A 16,776-nucleotide genomic window follows, 5' to 3' on the forward strand; every position below is an offset into this window, starting at 1 on the left:
TTTTCCCTATTGAAACCCTTTCCTTTATACTCGTTTCCCGATTGATAAATTGATAAATACCCCTCATGTCCGGATAAATTAATTAAGTAACTAAATCCATTAGTAAGCAAATGAACATTCAAATATCACGTACAAAGTCCCTGTAAAGTTTGAAAAAAATCAGAAAAAGAAATCTCAGTCCCACTAAGGGTCGGAAAACTAGAAAAATTTTGATTTTTCATTCCTTGAAAGATCAAAATTTGATCAAATTAGTTGCGATAAGGTTCATTTTTTGACAACTGGTGGGTCACATCAAAGGGCCCCGGTTTGAGGGCTGAGGTATATTTGAGTAAATCGACAAAGCCCAAAGCCAAGGTTGGGCAACGGAGAAAATTTTTGAATTTTGAAGGGCTCAAAGTGCTATTTTAGGACCCATTTCAATTCAATTTGAAAAATAATTCATGTAAAAATAATGGAAATCTTTTAAACGCACAAGTAGCTTTTTTGGTAAAAACATGAGGGGCTATGCCCTCTGCCCCCCCCCCGTTGAAATTTTCATTTCTCGACCCTACTCGTAGCATTCGACTTTATTTTGAAGACTAGCTAGCAACTGCTAAAGACAATTGGAAGTTACAAGGAAGTTACAATAATAAATGGCAGATGAATAAAACCGTTTGCACCGTTTCTTTTATGTTTTAAAATTAGATCTATTATAGGCCCCACCATAGTTGGGGCTGATCCAGAAAATTTTAAAATTTAAACCCTCTAAATTGGCTAAAATGGACATGGAATTACGATTCAAGTAATAAATATAATTTTCACGATCACGCTGAACTGCAAATTTCACGCCATCACGCTATTTTTTTTCTCAAAATTTCACGCCATCACGCCACGAAAAACCCTCTATCACGCCATCACGCCAACCGCTGGGGGGGGGGCTCGTAGATACATAGTCTAGCAAGCTAGACGACTAATTTAGACATAGTAGAAATAAAGCAAAAAAGTAATGGAGAGAACAATTTTAGTTGCTTTATTTCTATTGTGTCTGAATTAATTGTTTAGCTTGCTCGCCTATCTAGAAACCTTTGTGCACTAACTCTAATCAAAAGAAAAGTGTCAATATTGCAATACCGCTCAAAAAAAAAAATCTTCAAAAAGAATGTGTGTGGATGTGCGTGTTTTTCATTTGAGTTGACTTTGTCTTGAGAGTTTGTTGTTGCTTGATAAATTGTTTTCTTGCTACGTAGGTTTCTGCGTAGTTAGCCGGGGATTATATGACCGAAACATCGGATCCTTCCAGTCGTTTATACAAACTACATCCCGTAGCAATAATCGTATTATCATATATTATCCTATACTACTGTATTACACGCATTATAAACGATTCGAGTCTAGTACAAATTATAACTTGTACTACTAGAATTTGTAATACTCCTTATTCGCCATCTTAACGTCCTGAACATACCATTAGTGTTTTAATTTTGATACTTACTAAACGGCATCTTCCAATGTCATCTTTATTTATAAGTTTCAGAAAACAATAGATAGAATAACTGGTTTAACTCGCTTTCTGATTAAATCTCCTTAATACGAAAATGTTTTTGATGATTCTTAAAATACGTTTTGGTATTTCTTAGAAGTTTTATTTTATTATCTTTTATCACTGTTTGACAGTTTCAAAGGAATTCTATCTATAGAATTCCTTTTCGATACTTTTTTGTGGAGATGTAGAAAACTGTTTGGTAAATTTCGTTGAAAAGCTACAGTAGCACAAAACGAGACAAAGTATCAACATACCATCCATCTAACGTTCAATGACCTTTATGGACATTAGATGAATGTCAAAATAATATGGCAACATGTTGCGTGTCTGTTGTAGATAACATACGTGATATATTTTATAATTCCAACTTTAGAATAATTACATTTCCTCTTTTTTTGCCTACCACTGTATTTTGATAACAGTTTTCTAAGAATTTTTATATTTTGTAAGTTTTACATTTTCTCGAGCATCATAAAGATTATTGTAAAGTCTGTTTTTTGTACAGGGTGTCCCTAATTAAAGTATCGAGTCGAAACACAACTATGAGTAGAAAGTTTTATGTACGTGTTCACAAAATTGTATTTTAAGCTCTCCCTCTTTTTTCTTTGTCATTACGATTAATTTATACGTTGTAACTACCTTTTGTAATAAGCCTGTGTGATGGAGAACGTTCTTATATTTTAGCGAACACACACAAACTTTTCTACTCAATCGCATGTTCAAACTCGATACTTTAATTAGGGACACCCTGTATTAGGTGTTTTTCCCCTGACGGCTTAAGCTAACAGGATTAATGTACATTTTTGATAAAACGATGAATGAAGCCCAAACTATTTATATAATTTTTGGATGAAAAGAGATTTGCATATTAATTTGTTCAAAATATTCCCCAAGAGGAAAAGCGTTAAAGCTTTTGATAATAGTATATTGTTTTACTATCAACACGAAATTATAATTTTGGCTTGAAGTTTGCTTGAGAAACGATCGCGCGATCGTGCAAAGTTAGATAATAAAAGACAAAGGAGAAAGATCGTGCAATTCTTTCTTCTATTTTTTGAAAGTTTTCAAGCAACCGTGTGAATACACCCACAGTATGCTGAACGTTTAATATGGTAATACTTGCTCTTCATCTTTGATTCTTTCTACAGTGATTGAATTAAAACATGTGCGATAATTTTTTTACACTTGGTCGTCATAGGTTTATAATTTCTTTGAAAACTCGGCCTCTGAAGCTCAGGGTAGATTTGCATCTAGCAGCAAACCCAGATGGCACACAACGTTGTTTCAACGTTCATCTAACGTTATATGGACGTTATGACATTAGATAAACGATGAAATGCGAAAAAACTTTTAAATTATTTTGGTAGTATTAAGCGAGCTTTATCAGATTCGTACAGACTTGGCGTGAATAAACTTACAATTTTTCTTTTAACTGAATTGTAAGACCCTTTGAAACATTCCTCAATAAACGTTTTTTTTCTCAAGAAATTTAAGTTATCAGCTCAAAATTCTTGAAATTTCTGGATCTTTTTGCAAATGAACGTTATGAAAAATTTCACGTGGATTTAATTTAGCAAAACATAGTCAACAATTAGAAAGCGCAAAAAATTCCAACAGCGATCTCGCGAGTTTTAAGGATTCAAAGAATATACCAAAAATTCCCGAAAACGCGAAATCAAATTTCTGATCACAGTATCAAGTAGAATGACCGGAAAACATTCTAAAGTAAAAACATTCTAAGGCTAAGAAAATTTTCAAAAATTGTCTTCCTAAGTAAAGGGTAAATTTGTCACCGGTTTTGTCTCTCTAAGTGCCAGGGCTCGAAGGTCGGGTCCGCACATACCTCACCTACACTAATCTTATTACCCCCTGGAATTGATTTTATATTTCCTTCTTTCATCACATTCCTGTTCACAAATGGCATGATAATATTTTATTAAACATCGGTTCAAAACATTGCTTTTATAATCATCAAAAAGCTCCTTTTCGTCAGCTAACTCAATACACTTTGTGTATATACATCGACTTCGATGACATATTAAGAAAGATTTTAGAGCCTTTGAAGACTATACCGACTCTAAAACACCCGATTTCTTAGAAAAAAGACCTTAAGATAGGAACAAGTTAAGATCATTTTTAGACTTAAGATTAAAAAAGTTGAACATCTGAAGGCTTCAAAAATGTTGGATGTTCTTATCAAAAAACGTGTAGCACAATAGGCATAATCAACTGAAACCTTTAAGTTTAATCTCGCCTACTTGACACATTTAATATCATTTAAAACCCAAAATGCTTTCATCATTTTTTTGTCATTTTTTTAGTTTCGTTGTCAATTTTTTCGACGACAAAACGAAGTAATAATTTATTTCCAGTTTCTTCGTCAAGTTTTTAGTCTCGTCGTCAATTTTTTTAGTTTAGTTGTCATTTTTTTAGTTTCGTCATTAAAAGATTAAAGGAGAATCTTAATGGCACTAATGGGCTTCCATATACCAAAAAGTGAAATTGTTCTCCCTCTTTTCGTTCCAACAAAAAAGGAAAAGAGAGTATTAGTTACGTGCGCGAGTCATGTATGTAAACAAACCTATTTATGTTCCAAAAAATATCCATGCATTATTGAATACAATAAGCTACAACTGAAAATTGCAAGCCAAGTCTTGATAGAGAAACTCTACCCTGGTCGCATAGCCATGACGGAATCGAGGCATTTTTTTCACCGCCTTATTTTTCATGTGCTGGTGAAAAAATGTACCCTGTCAATCGAAACATCTCCACGTGCCGTGGGCGGGCACTCAGGCAAAATTGGGTACAGGGGCGTGCTGCTGGGCACTTAGGCTTCTGCTTATCCTTTAGCGAAAAAAGTTTCTTATGGGAAGTATATCTATAGAGATCTGCGATTCAGACTACTGGGCGCTATACTACACTTCCAATTTTCTTATGAATTTTGTGAACTGGAACTACCTAGGCTCAATGACTCAGAAGGCTCAACAGACACGGGGCACGTTCGTCTTGTTTTGTTAGCTCAGCTAGTTGGTAACTCACTTTTCACCATGCGTGCATGTTTAAAACTTATTTTGCATTTCTATTTCGTCAAAATAAGAGGCGAAGTCAAAAAATGTTTGACCTTTTAAAGTCAAAAAACGGGGAAAAATTCGTCGGGGAAAAGTATTCGTCACTTGCTAATAGTTGGTAAACGCATTAAGGCCGGGGAAAATTTTCGCCAGGGAAAAATATTCGTCACTTGGCCAAAATTTCACACAACGGTCTGTAAAATACAAGTTCACCACCTGCCTGAAATGAGGTGTTTTTGACTTTGAATTCTCACCAGTGATTGGTATTGACCATTTAAGACAGTGTGTGCAATCTCAATTTAGTCACGTCAGCGGCCAAAAATACATGTCACGTGTCGAGTTGGCTCACAAAATTTTAGCAAAAAAAATTAAAGTTGGAAAAAATGTTAGAGGGAGGTACAGGCAGGAGCAAGCTGTAGATGAAATGGTCTGATGTGGCTTAAATTGGTCTTTTTATCAATTTTGTGATTTGACCTATAAGTGATTTTAAACATAGTGAAGTGAAGTTGAGCCAGTACGGTTAGCGTTCAACACAATTCTAGAATATAATTTTGATTAAAAAAATATACTGAAAAAACTTGAAACTATTGAAATAAATATTTCAATTTATAACTATTTGAAAAAGCTTTATCTTACTCAATTTGTTGATAAATTTCATTTCTCAATATGGCCCGTAGGATATTTTTTTTATTCTGAAGCTATAACGTGGGCGACAAGTTTTCCCAAAGTGTTTACTTAAGGCATTTCTATTCATGATCAATGAGATACCGTAAAACTGCTACAATTTTTATTTCCAGGAAACCTTTTCCATTGTTAATTCATAATGAAGTTCGTGATATTATTGACATTTTTCCGGGAATGAAAGCTTTTACGATATCCACAAAAGAAGATAAAACGATATACCAATTTATTTTCTGTGATCAAGTTTACATATTAAATCACTGTTGGCCCACTATGCCTATACTCCTTTCTATTTGTAATAGTCACGTATGCACTATAAGAGTATTAATCATGCTGAGAAAATTTAATGTCATTTTAGCTAGTCCCCTTCTGTTAATTTGCTCTGAATTCAAAATAACAAAATCGTTCTCAGTCCTTTAGTTCACTTATTTGTATACACGTTTTTTTTATATAAGGAACACGTTTATAAGGAACTCGAGGCTGAAAATGGTCCAGAAAATAAGGAATTGTTTAGGAACTGCTCAGGCTGAGAATACTGTAAGAAAAGAAGTTTTAAGGAACAGTAAGATATGGTTATCCAAACTTAGCAGCTATGTAAATAAGGAACTCGATAAGAAACTTTGATCCTGAAATTCTCTGTAGAAATAAGGAACTCCAGGCTCAGAGCAAAGTTAAGGCTCCTTATAAAAAAAAAAACGTGTACGATTTTGAGAGCACCAGTCAGCCAGTAAAAAGTCTTTGCTCATACCCAGAACCCCTACAATCATGAGAGCTATCTATCAATATAAAAAGGTGAACAAAGGGTGTATATAGCACTAATTCCCCACATATCACTAATTCGTCTTCTATTGTTATTTTCTCTTTTACGTCATAATCTATAAACGAATAATCGCATAAATTATTTCTGATCGATCTTGAGATTTAGAGATGGTTTCTATTTGCTTTTTCGGTTGAATTATATTGTTTAGTAACACCTTAATAGCTGTTGAAATGAAATAGATTGACAGCCGATTTGCTCTTTTATTCAAAGGTGTCAACAAATGCAACAAGAAATAGTTGATGGTTGATCTCTCCCCTTTGTTTAAACTGTGAGAATGTCTGAAACCGTGTTTTTTATGAGAAAACAAGACGACTTGAAGTCGAAAATTTCGCCTGGAATTTGAACTACATGGGAAAAACAAGAAGAAGATGAAGCTAATCTGAAATCTACTTTACATCGAGACTTGATGAAACAATTTTACAACAAGAACAACGAGGCTTAAAATCGCTAAAAAAATAAGACCAATTTAAGAACAATTGTTGTTTAATTTATTTTTAAAAACTCTCATAAAGTATATGCTTATAAAAAATAGATATGCTCTTATTGCACGCCATCCCTTGTTTACTTTGTAAGAACTAATTACCAAAATGTATATCACCATCTATCAAGAGTTATTGATTTGATTCTTATAAATTATATGCTTATAAAAAAATAAAGAAAAATCAAAACTGTGAAGCTAAAGACACAAAGATATAATGACGTAATCCAAAGAAAACCTGCGAAGATCTTCCGTGGTTATACGAGCGTGTAATTTGTAAATTGATTTTAGCGAGTTCGTCCACCGTATCAAGTACTTTCGTTTTCTAAATTTTCGTCCGATATCGCCGCCGCCGCACCATGCCTACCGTAATACTTTCGCTAAGGCGAAATTAATAAACTTTATAAAGAACATACTGTATAAGGATTTTAAGAAACGGCACAAGAAAACTCACAAAATGGTGGAATGAATTTTGATATTTTATTTTTTAATCAATTTCAAATAACTTAATTTTCACGTTGATCTATTTGTTGATAAATCTGAATTATTTCCTTATAGTCCTTATTTCCTTATAACAAGTCAAATGTAGAAGAAAGAAATTTTTTAATAATCAAAAAAGTCACAAGTTCTGGGACACTTTTGTTTTCGAGAGATCGCTCTTTCCTATCCTCATGACAGTTGGGATTCCTCTAATTCAAACAAACCGGTTACCGATCACCGTGAAAATTTTAATAATATTTTCAGGCTTAAAACTCAAAAAAAAGAAAATCCTAATGCTTCAAAAAAAAATTAATGTTCTTAGAAAAACTCAATAAAAAACGTGTATTACTTTATATCTCGTCGGGCGTTTCGGGCGTAAATACACTAATAGAGCAAAGGCAGTAACTCCTCTACACTTGAAATTATAGTTGTCGTAAAATTCTTTTGATATAAGATGAAATTCTAAGACGAATGATAGAAGTGAGGAAAATTTCAATGAAAGGTGTGATTAAGAGATATCTGAGGGCGTTTTGAGTGAAAAATATTGTTTATGCTGAGTATATGACAATGTACTGATTGGTATTTTGGACCTAAACTATTGGTATTCTTAATATTAAAAAAGGCGTGACCAAGTAGTGTTTAGTGTCTTTGGTCCAAGTTGTGCACATTTTTAATGAATAAAAAGGCGTGACAAAGTAGTGCTTTTGTGTTTTTTTGGTGCAAATTATGGATTTTCCTAATAAGTAAAAAAGCGTGACCAAGTTGTGTTTAGTCAACCTCGTCCCCATGACGATTTGCTTTTTATATAGGATGTAGCAAATCGCCCTGGCAAACAACATTAGTATTCCCTTTGATCTGTTGTTATTCGCCGACACGGGAAATTATGACAGAGTCAGCATTTTTTTCGTGTGGGCGTCTATATGTAAATCGATGTGAAGTGCAAACTGTCTGCCTGCTAAAAAACAAAACAGTTTTCGAAGTCAAACTTTCAGTCAATATGTAATGTCAAAAATGTTATCTTGTTATTTTTCTACTAAAGACTGGGTAGGTCTTTTTCTTTATAATGTTTGATGTGGAAAAGCTTCATAAGTAAGTAAGAAGTAATTTTACGGATGTATAAGTAGGCAGATAGGTTGGAAGGAGACTAGCCTACCACTTTTACATTTTACCACTGCCACTATTGTGGACTATACAATTTTATTGTGTATCCACTATACAATTTTATTGTGTATCCCCTGCCCAGCATTTTCATTAAAATTGCAACTGAATTTTTGCTTGTTGTGTTGGTGTTGTACTGTACTTTTGTAAGGACATAATCCAACATGTTTGGAAAGCAAGAAAAAGGTTTGATGGTGTGAGATGACAATAAATCTCAATTGAACATTCTTGGGCTTTGCATTTTCAAATTTTCCCGTAGTTTGCACCCCCCTTTTACCCCCTATTAAAAGAGAATGCCAACTTTTCTGGGGTCTTTCTAGGGGGCACAGTACCAGGATTTGCCAAATAAAACTGGGGTGGGTGAGAATTTAGGGAAATAAAAATAATAAAGGGGGTTTGAAAATTTTGGCCAAACTGATTACCGTGAGATTGGGTAACTTGCATCAGTGGAGGCTAACATGCATAGCCCTCTCAAATGAAAGACCTGGCTGGTCATTAAAATACAGTATTAAATCAAAACAAAAATGGTAGAGTAGAGCTGCGTAGTTGTATTTTAATGACCAGCCAGGTCATTCATTTGAGGGATATGCATGTTAGCCTCCACTGATGCAAGTTACCCAATCTCATGGTATATACAAATATGGTCAGTTTGTTTAAAGGGACTTACAGGACTTGCAAAATTTGTAAACAAACTGTATGCAGCGGATACAAAATCAAAACAGATGTCACATGTCAAAATAAAAAATCAAACCAAATATGGCTAATTTTGATTGTTCAATTGTTTTACAAGTTTGTTTTGGACACGTGGTTTTAATTGTTCTCTTTAATGACACGTGGTTCGCGCAATGTTTACATTTTACTACTTTTATGTCCCTTTAAAAGACTAAATGTGATTGATGGCAAAAGTGTAGGTTGATAAAACTAGCAAAGTTTCATTGTAATGGCTGCATATACTTTGTACTCTTTAAATAATTTTGGTGGTGCATAGAGCAAGTTTCCTTCAAAACGAATGTTCTGTAAGAAAGGGAGGGGAGATAAAATTCCATCACAGAAAGGGGGGTGGATGGGTATAAAGGGGGTCTCTGCAAATTATGTTTGCATAAACAGCCTTCTGACTGAGTCCCCGTTTCACTAATATTATATAATTCAAAAAGCTAACAATGTGGCGCGGATAATTTTAATATGGTGCAGTGAGAGCTACAGATCGAATCTGTGTTTGGCTGGACGCACCAGTCTTTATGATTAACTTTATAAAGATACAGTCTGTATTGCAATAATTCTTTGATAAAAGCATAACAAGTGTGTGCATTTTAAAAAAATCTGCTCGCAAATATTATTTTTTAAGTCAGTTTATTTTAAAGCATTGCATGAAAATTGAAACCAGCAATCTAGCTCCTTTGTCAGAAAAAATAACTACTTTGCAGACAAAGTTCTAGCCTATTTGGAAGAATCTTTTCCATAATAAGTGTACTACTAAAGGGATAATCAGATGGTTTGTAATATTTGGCATGTGGGATCCTTATTGTCCTGTAATAACCCATTTTCAAAAATTTCAAATTCTGATACCTCAATTTCGGAAAATTGTTACAAAAAAATACTTTGAGGTTTTACTTGGCACATTTTGCGGAAATAATTTTCACGGTTGCCACCCACTTTTTGCTCAAACCCTTTCATATTCCTAGACGCTTTTGAGGATTTTTAGTATAAAGATTGTATTCCGTGGAACTAATTTTTGAAGTACTCTTTTGCGCTTAAAGGGGGTCACTTTGCAATTTTTCGGGGAAAAAAATCCCCCCAAAATCATTTTATAATGAACCCCAATTTTATGAAATTTTCCTGAAAAAGTCCCAAACCAAAACCTTCATTCTCCTAGGGGTTTTTGGGAAAATCACCCCAAAATCACTTAATATTGACCTCCCCATTTTATGGATTTTCTCCCAAAGTACCAACTCCCCTGCTTATTCCACCCACCCCTACAATCAGGGTTTGCTACAATTAAGCACAAGAGTAGACACCGAAAAACGCATTAGTTCCACAGAAAATAGTTCCTGCGAAAAATATTGCTATTTTAAAAACTTGTTCTTGATCAGAGTAATTTATTCATCCATAATATATGGGCTCTTTTAGTTTATAGTGTGTTATAATTTCCTGGAATTCTGAGAATTGAAGAAGTAAAAAGATTTTTCTGAATGAAAAGAGTGGAATAAGATATTTCAAAGATCAGAAAAGAGCTTGTTGACATATGCATGTGCTTGATTTGCTAAGTTCTCTCCTACTGTAGAAATAATTTGACTCAAAAATATTCCAAAAACAAAATGATGTTAAATGGAAAAAAGTTCGAGCATCTCCATTATGGAAACGGACCAGCCACCAGTTATTTCACAGGTGAAGGAAAGATAATCCAAACCAAATCTTCAACAAGGGATCTTGGTGTTACCATGTCAGACGATGCGAAATTCAACCAACATATTCTAACCATTGTAGAAAAAGTACAGATACTCATTGGTTGGATTCTGAGAACATTCAGCTCAAGAGAACATGATGTCATGCTCACTCTTTGGAAGTCTTTAGTCATACCACACATCGACAACTGTTCTCAACTATGGTCACCCAATGAAGTTAATCTGATCCAGCAGATCGAAGATCTCCAAAAGTCATTCACAAGGAGGATTTAAAAACCTACACAACCAAACTATTGGGAAAGACTACAAACATTAAAACTGTTTTCACTGCAGAGAAGGCGTGAAAGATATATTATCATATACACTTGGTGTATTATGAGAAGCTTGTCCCAAATCCTGGGACAATCACGTTCTATGCCAATCCCAGACAAGGAAGAAATGTCACATTACCACTAGTGAAAAGGGGGGCCCTGGCAAAAAGTCATATACTCAAGTTTTAAAAGTCCAAGGACCAAGGCTTTTCAACTCGCTGCCAAAACGTCTGAGGGATCTCACTGGGTGCAAGAAATTGAAATTCAAAACTGAGCTGGATAAATATCTGTTTACAGTTCCCGACGAGCCACTCGTGACTGGCTACACTATGATGAGACGAGCTGAAACAAACAGCATCATCAATATGAAAATTTACATCGGTCCTCACAGGATGGATGCGTAAAGATATTACGAAACAAGCTCAAGGTAACTCAAGGTAGGTAACGTTGATGTGTCTTTTGGATCAAAATAGATTTTCAATAACAGAATAAACAGGCTGTACCCTTATAATAGACCTTTAGGCTAACGCTATGTTCTATTGAATAAGGGAAATTACTTCAGCATATATACACGAGTTGTCCTTAGTCAAAACAGGATAAATTATTTCATCTTAAGGCAACAGCTGTAATTAATGCTGTAGTAATTAGTTATTCAATGGACCATCCTGATCACCTAACGTCTATCATAAAGGTTGGTGAGTCCAGTCTAAACACAGATTTGATCTGTAGCATCACGCTTCACCTTGTCTTGATAATTCTCAGATAAATTGAAACAAACAATTGCCAAACAAACTCTGGTACTTTTTCTTGATTTCAGAAGAAATACACGTGTAGATTTGGTCAAGCAATATAGTTACAAGAAAACCAAGAATGAATTACTGTATTATCAGAGATATCAAACTATCAGTTTTTGGCAATAAAAATCTTCCATATTCCCAAGTCAAAACAATTTGAATTGAGATAAAAGTGAAACATTTAATAAAGACGTAAAAATAAGCTCCCAAAATCTTCACGAGTAATCTCTTGTTCATTTTTCTTAACTAATTAAATCTAAACTTCTTGTGAGGCTCACAGTTTTGAACCAAATCTCCAGATCTCAGAGTTTTTCTGCCACCTTAAGATGACAACAAATTCAATGTGAAAATTTTTGTATAAAAACAAACCTACAGGGATAAGTACTGGGAATTCCCAAAATTTTACCTTTTATAGATATCATAGCCTTTGTCAGTTGCAAGAAAGTTCAGAATTTTATGGGGGAGGTACTGAACTAAACAGACCATTTTCTACAAGTTTTTAGGAATTTTTTAACAATTTCCTCAAAAATAAAAATCACATGGCTTTCACACGAAATCTCCAAGTTTTTAGAGGAACAAATTAACAGTCTCCAACTCTTGTTCTTTTTTTCTTTGTACAAAATTTCTGGTTTTACCACCTTCGATACATGGAAAATGAAAAGTGTTGACTTCAAGTATACATGAATGGATCCCATTTTAAAAAAAGCATTTTACCTTCTTATATAAACCATCTATCATCTGTATGCTTCCTTCTTCCCATTTCCAATGCCTGGCTTATCAATCTTTCCATTACCATTGGCATCATCAAGAGCTATTTTTTCAACTTTTTAGAGAAGGGTCAAAAATGCATGAACAGAAACTTATACACGTTTTCCATCGATGAGCTAATGTTTTGATCGATTAAGGTATGTGATTGGTTCTTAGTAGCTGTGACGTCAATGCAACCACGGCAACATCAGTAAAAAATTATCTTCCAGAAAATGAAAGCTTGCGAAAAAATAGTTGAAATTCAACTTTTTTTTCGCTGACGTCAGCGAATCTCAATCCTTTTTTGCCAGGGCGATTCGAAACGACCATCAAAATTATAAAAAAGTGAGAATCAGGCCCTGGGAACGAGGTTGGTGTTTAGTGTCTTTGGTCCGAGTTGTGAACATTTTTAATGAATAAAAAGGCGTGACCAAGAAGTGCTTTTGTGTTTTTGATCCAAACCAAGGAAATTTCAAATGAGTAAAAATGCGTGACCAGGTAGCGTTTGGTCTTTTTGGTCCAAATTATGGATATTACTTATGAATAAAAAGGCGTGACAAAGTAGTATTTTGTGTTTTTTGGTGCAAATTATGGATATTCCTAATAAGTAAAAAGCGTGACCAGCAGTGGCGTTGTGGGAAAATTTTTCTGGAGGGGCCAAAGTCAATCTTTTTTAAATGGCGCCCCTCTCCAATTTTCCAAAGTGGTGTCCCACCCACCATTTTCTAAACTTTTACCAAATTCATTTGCCTAGGCATAATGAGGAAGGAAATATTTAGTGGAGAAGAGTAGATTTATCTTTGATGATGAAAAGGAAAAGACAAAATAGGCCCCACCAGGTTGGGGCCGACTAGAAATCTTTTTTAAATCAACTGTCAAGATACAAATAGACAAATTTGACACTTGCTAGAGTGAAAAGAAAGTTAAAGGAACACTGTCTTATGCGAGCGAGGCGAGCGAAAAAATTTATGTTTTATGATTCCAATATTGTTGTCAGCATATTGGTCTTGGGGCGCAGTTAGATTTTCATTTAATATTGTTTGTACACAAAAAAAGTTGTAAATTAGCTAGATTGCAAAGAAGTTACCAAAAATTGCAAGTATTTTAAAATTATCCCAGTAAAATTGGTCCTGGGCGCAATTTAAGGCGCATAAAGGATTTTTAAGATTGGGGCGTTTAAAAAAATCTCTTTTGGCGCCCCTTGCTCTTCGGCGCCCCTTCAAAAAAGCTCTGCTGGGGGGGCCATGCCCCCCCCCGCCCCCCCTGCCACAACGCCACTGCTGACCAGGTAGCATTTGGTCTTTTTGGTCCAAATTATAAATATTACTTATGAATAAAAAGACGCGACCAAGTAGTATTTTGTATTTTTTAGTGCAAATTATGGATATTCCTAATGAGTAAAAAGCGTGACCAAGTAGTGTTTAGTGTCTTTGGTCCAAGTTGTGCACATTTTTAATGAATAAAAAGGCGTGACAAAGTAGTGCTTTTGTGTTTTTTTGGTGCAAATTATGGATTTTCCTAATAAGTAAAAAAGCGTGACCAAGTTGTGTTTAGTGTCTTTGGTCCAAGTTGTGAACATTTTTAATGAATAAAAAGGCGTGACCAAGTAGTGCTTTTGGGTTTTTGGTCCAAAACAAGGAAATTTTCAATGATTAAAAAAGCGTGACCAGGTAGCGTTTGGTCTTTTTGGTACAAATTATCGATATTCCTAATGAATAAAAAGACGTGACCATGTAGTGTCTTGTGTTTTGGTCCAACATATGGACATTTCTAATGAGTGAAAAAGCGTGACGAAGTAGTGTTTGGTACCATGAATAGCACTAGGTATAGGTCAATAGGTTAAAATCATATATTGACGTTATGCCGACGACTCGAGATTCTATTCAGCGCATAATCAGCGAAGACAAAAGTCACCATGACGACCATCCAAGATCTTGGATGAAGTTCAAAGTTGATGTTTTTATTCCTATTGTTCAAAACAAAACTTAAAAAAGTCATCAATGCTTTGTAAAAAGAGTCAGTGATAGAGAATCATAGCATAAAGTCTGTCTATTATTTCGATATTCAATTAAAGTGACATTTCCATAAATAATAGTTCAGTAATTATTGTTACACATTTGGGGATCATGTAGAAGATTTCTTTTGAAAGAAGCTCATTTCAGGTAGTGTTTAGTGTCTTTGGTCCAAGTTGTGCACATTTTTAATGAATAAAAAGGCGTGACAAAGTAGTGCTTTTGTGTTTTTTGGTGCAAATTATGGATATTCCTAATAAGTAAAAAAGCGTGACCAGCAGGTAGCGTTTTGTCTTTCTGGTCCAAATTATGGATATTCCTAATGGTAATGAATAAAAACGTGTGACCAAGTAGTGTTTTGTAATTTTGGTCCAACATATGGACAATTCTGATGAGTAAAAACGCGTGACGAAGTGTAGTTTTTTGTGTTTTTGGTCGAAACTATCGACATTTTTAGTCTAAGTTGTGAACATTTTTTATGAATAAAAAAATGTGACCAAGTAGTGTTTTATGTTTTTGGTCCAACATATGGACATTTCTGATGAGTATAAACGCGTGACGAAGTAGTGTTTTGTGTATTTTGGTGCTAATTATGGATATTTCTAATGAGTAAAAAAATGTGACCACGTAGTGTTTTGTGTTTTTGGTGCAAATTATGTTTATTCTTATTGATTAAAAAAGCGTGACCAAGTAGTGTTTTGTGTCTTTGGTGCAAATTATGATTATTCTTATTGATTAAAAAAGCGTGACACAAAACTTTTTGGTCCATATTATGGATAATACTAATGAATAAAAAGACGTCACCAAGTAGTATTTTGTTTTTTTGGTCCAAATTATGGACTCTCCTGATTAGTAAAAAAGCGTGACCAAGCAGTGTTTTGTGTTCTTGGTGCAATTCATGGACATTCTTGATGATTAAAAAAGCGTGACCAAGAAGTGTTTGGTGTTTTTGGTGCAAATAATGGACATTCCTAAAAATTAAAAAACTGTGACCAAGTCGTGTTTTGTGTTTTTCGTCCAAATTAAGGACATTCCCATTGTGTAAAAAGGCGTAACTAGGTAGTGTTTTTTTTATTTTGATCCAAATTGTGCACATTCCTGATAAGCAAAAACGCGTGACCAAGTAGTGTTTGGTGTTTTTGGTCCAAAACGCTGACATTCTTGATAAGTAAAAAGGCGTGACCAAGTAGTGTTTTGTGTCTTTGGTGCAAATTATGATTATTCTTATTGATTAAAAAAGCGTGACCAAGTAGATTTTGGTGTTTTTGGTCCGAGTTGTGAACATTTTTAATGAATAAAAAGGCGTGAGCAAGTAGCGCTTTTGTGTTTTCGATCCAAAACAAGGAAACTTCCAATGAGTAAAAAAGCGTGACCAGGTAGCGCTTGGTCTTTTTGGTCCATATTATGGATAATACTAATGAATAAAAAGACGTCACCAAGTAGTATTTTGTTTTTTTTGGTCCAAATTATGGACCCTCCTGATTAGTAAAAAAGCGTGACCAAGTAGTGTTTTGTGTTCTTGGTGCAATTCATGGACATTCTTGATGATTAAAAAAGCGTGACCAAGAAGTGTTTGGTGTTTTTGGTGCAAATAATGGACATTCCTAAAAATTAAAAAACTGTGACCAAGTCGTGTTTTGTGTTTTTCGTCCAAATTAAGGACATTCCCATTGTGTAAAAAGGCGTAACTAGGTAGTGTTTTTTTTATTTTGATCCAAATTGTGCACATTCCTGATAAGCAAAAACGCGTGACCAAGTAGTGTTTGGTGTTTTTGGTCCAAAACGCTGACATTCTTGATAAGTAAAAAGGCGTGACCAAGTAGTGTTTTGTGTCTTTGGTGCAAATTATGATTATTCTTATTGATTAAAAAAGCGTGACCAAGTAGATTTTGGTGTTTTTGGTCCGAGTTGTGAACATTTTTAATGAATAAAAAGGCGTGAGCAAGTAGCGCTTTTGTGTTTTCGATCCAAAACAAGGAAACTTCCAATGAGTAAAAAAGCGTGACCAGGTAGCGCTTGGTCTTTTTGGTCCATATTATGGATAATACTAATGAATAAAAAGACGTCACCAAGTAGTATTTTGTTTTTTTTGGTCCAAATTATGGACCCTCCTGATTAGTAAAAAAGCGTGACCAAGTAGTGTTTTGTGTTCTTGGTGCAATTCATGGACATTCTTGATGATTAAAAAAGCGTGACCAAGAAGTGTTTGGTGTTTTTGGTGCAAATAATGGACATTCCTAAAAATTAAAAAACTGTGACCAAGTCGTGTTTTGTGTTTTTCGTCCAAATTAAGGACATTCCCA

Source organism: Clytia hemisphaerica, unplaced genomic scaffold, assembly GCF_902728285.1.
Source record: "Clytia hemisphaerica strain Z4C2 unplaced genomic scaffold, Clytia hemisphaerica genome assembly, whole genome shotgun sequence".
NCBI lineage: Eukaryota > Metazoa > Cnidaria > Hydrozoa > Leptothecata > Clytiidae > Clytia > Clytia hemisphaerica.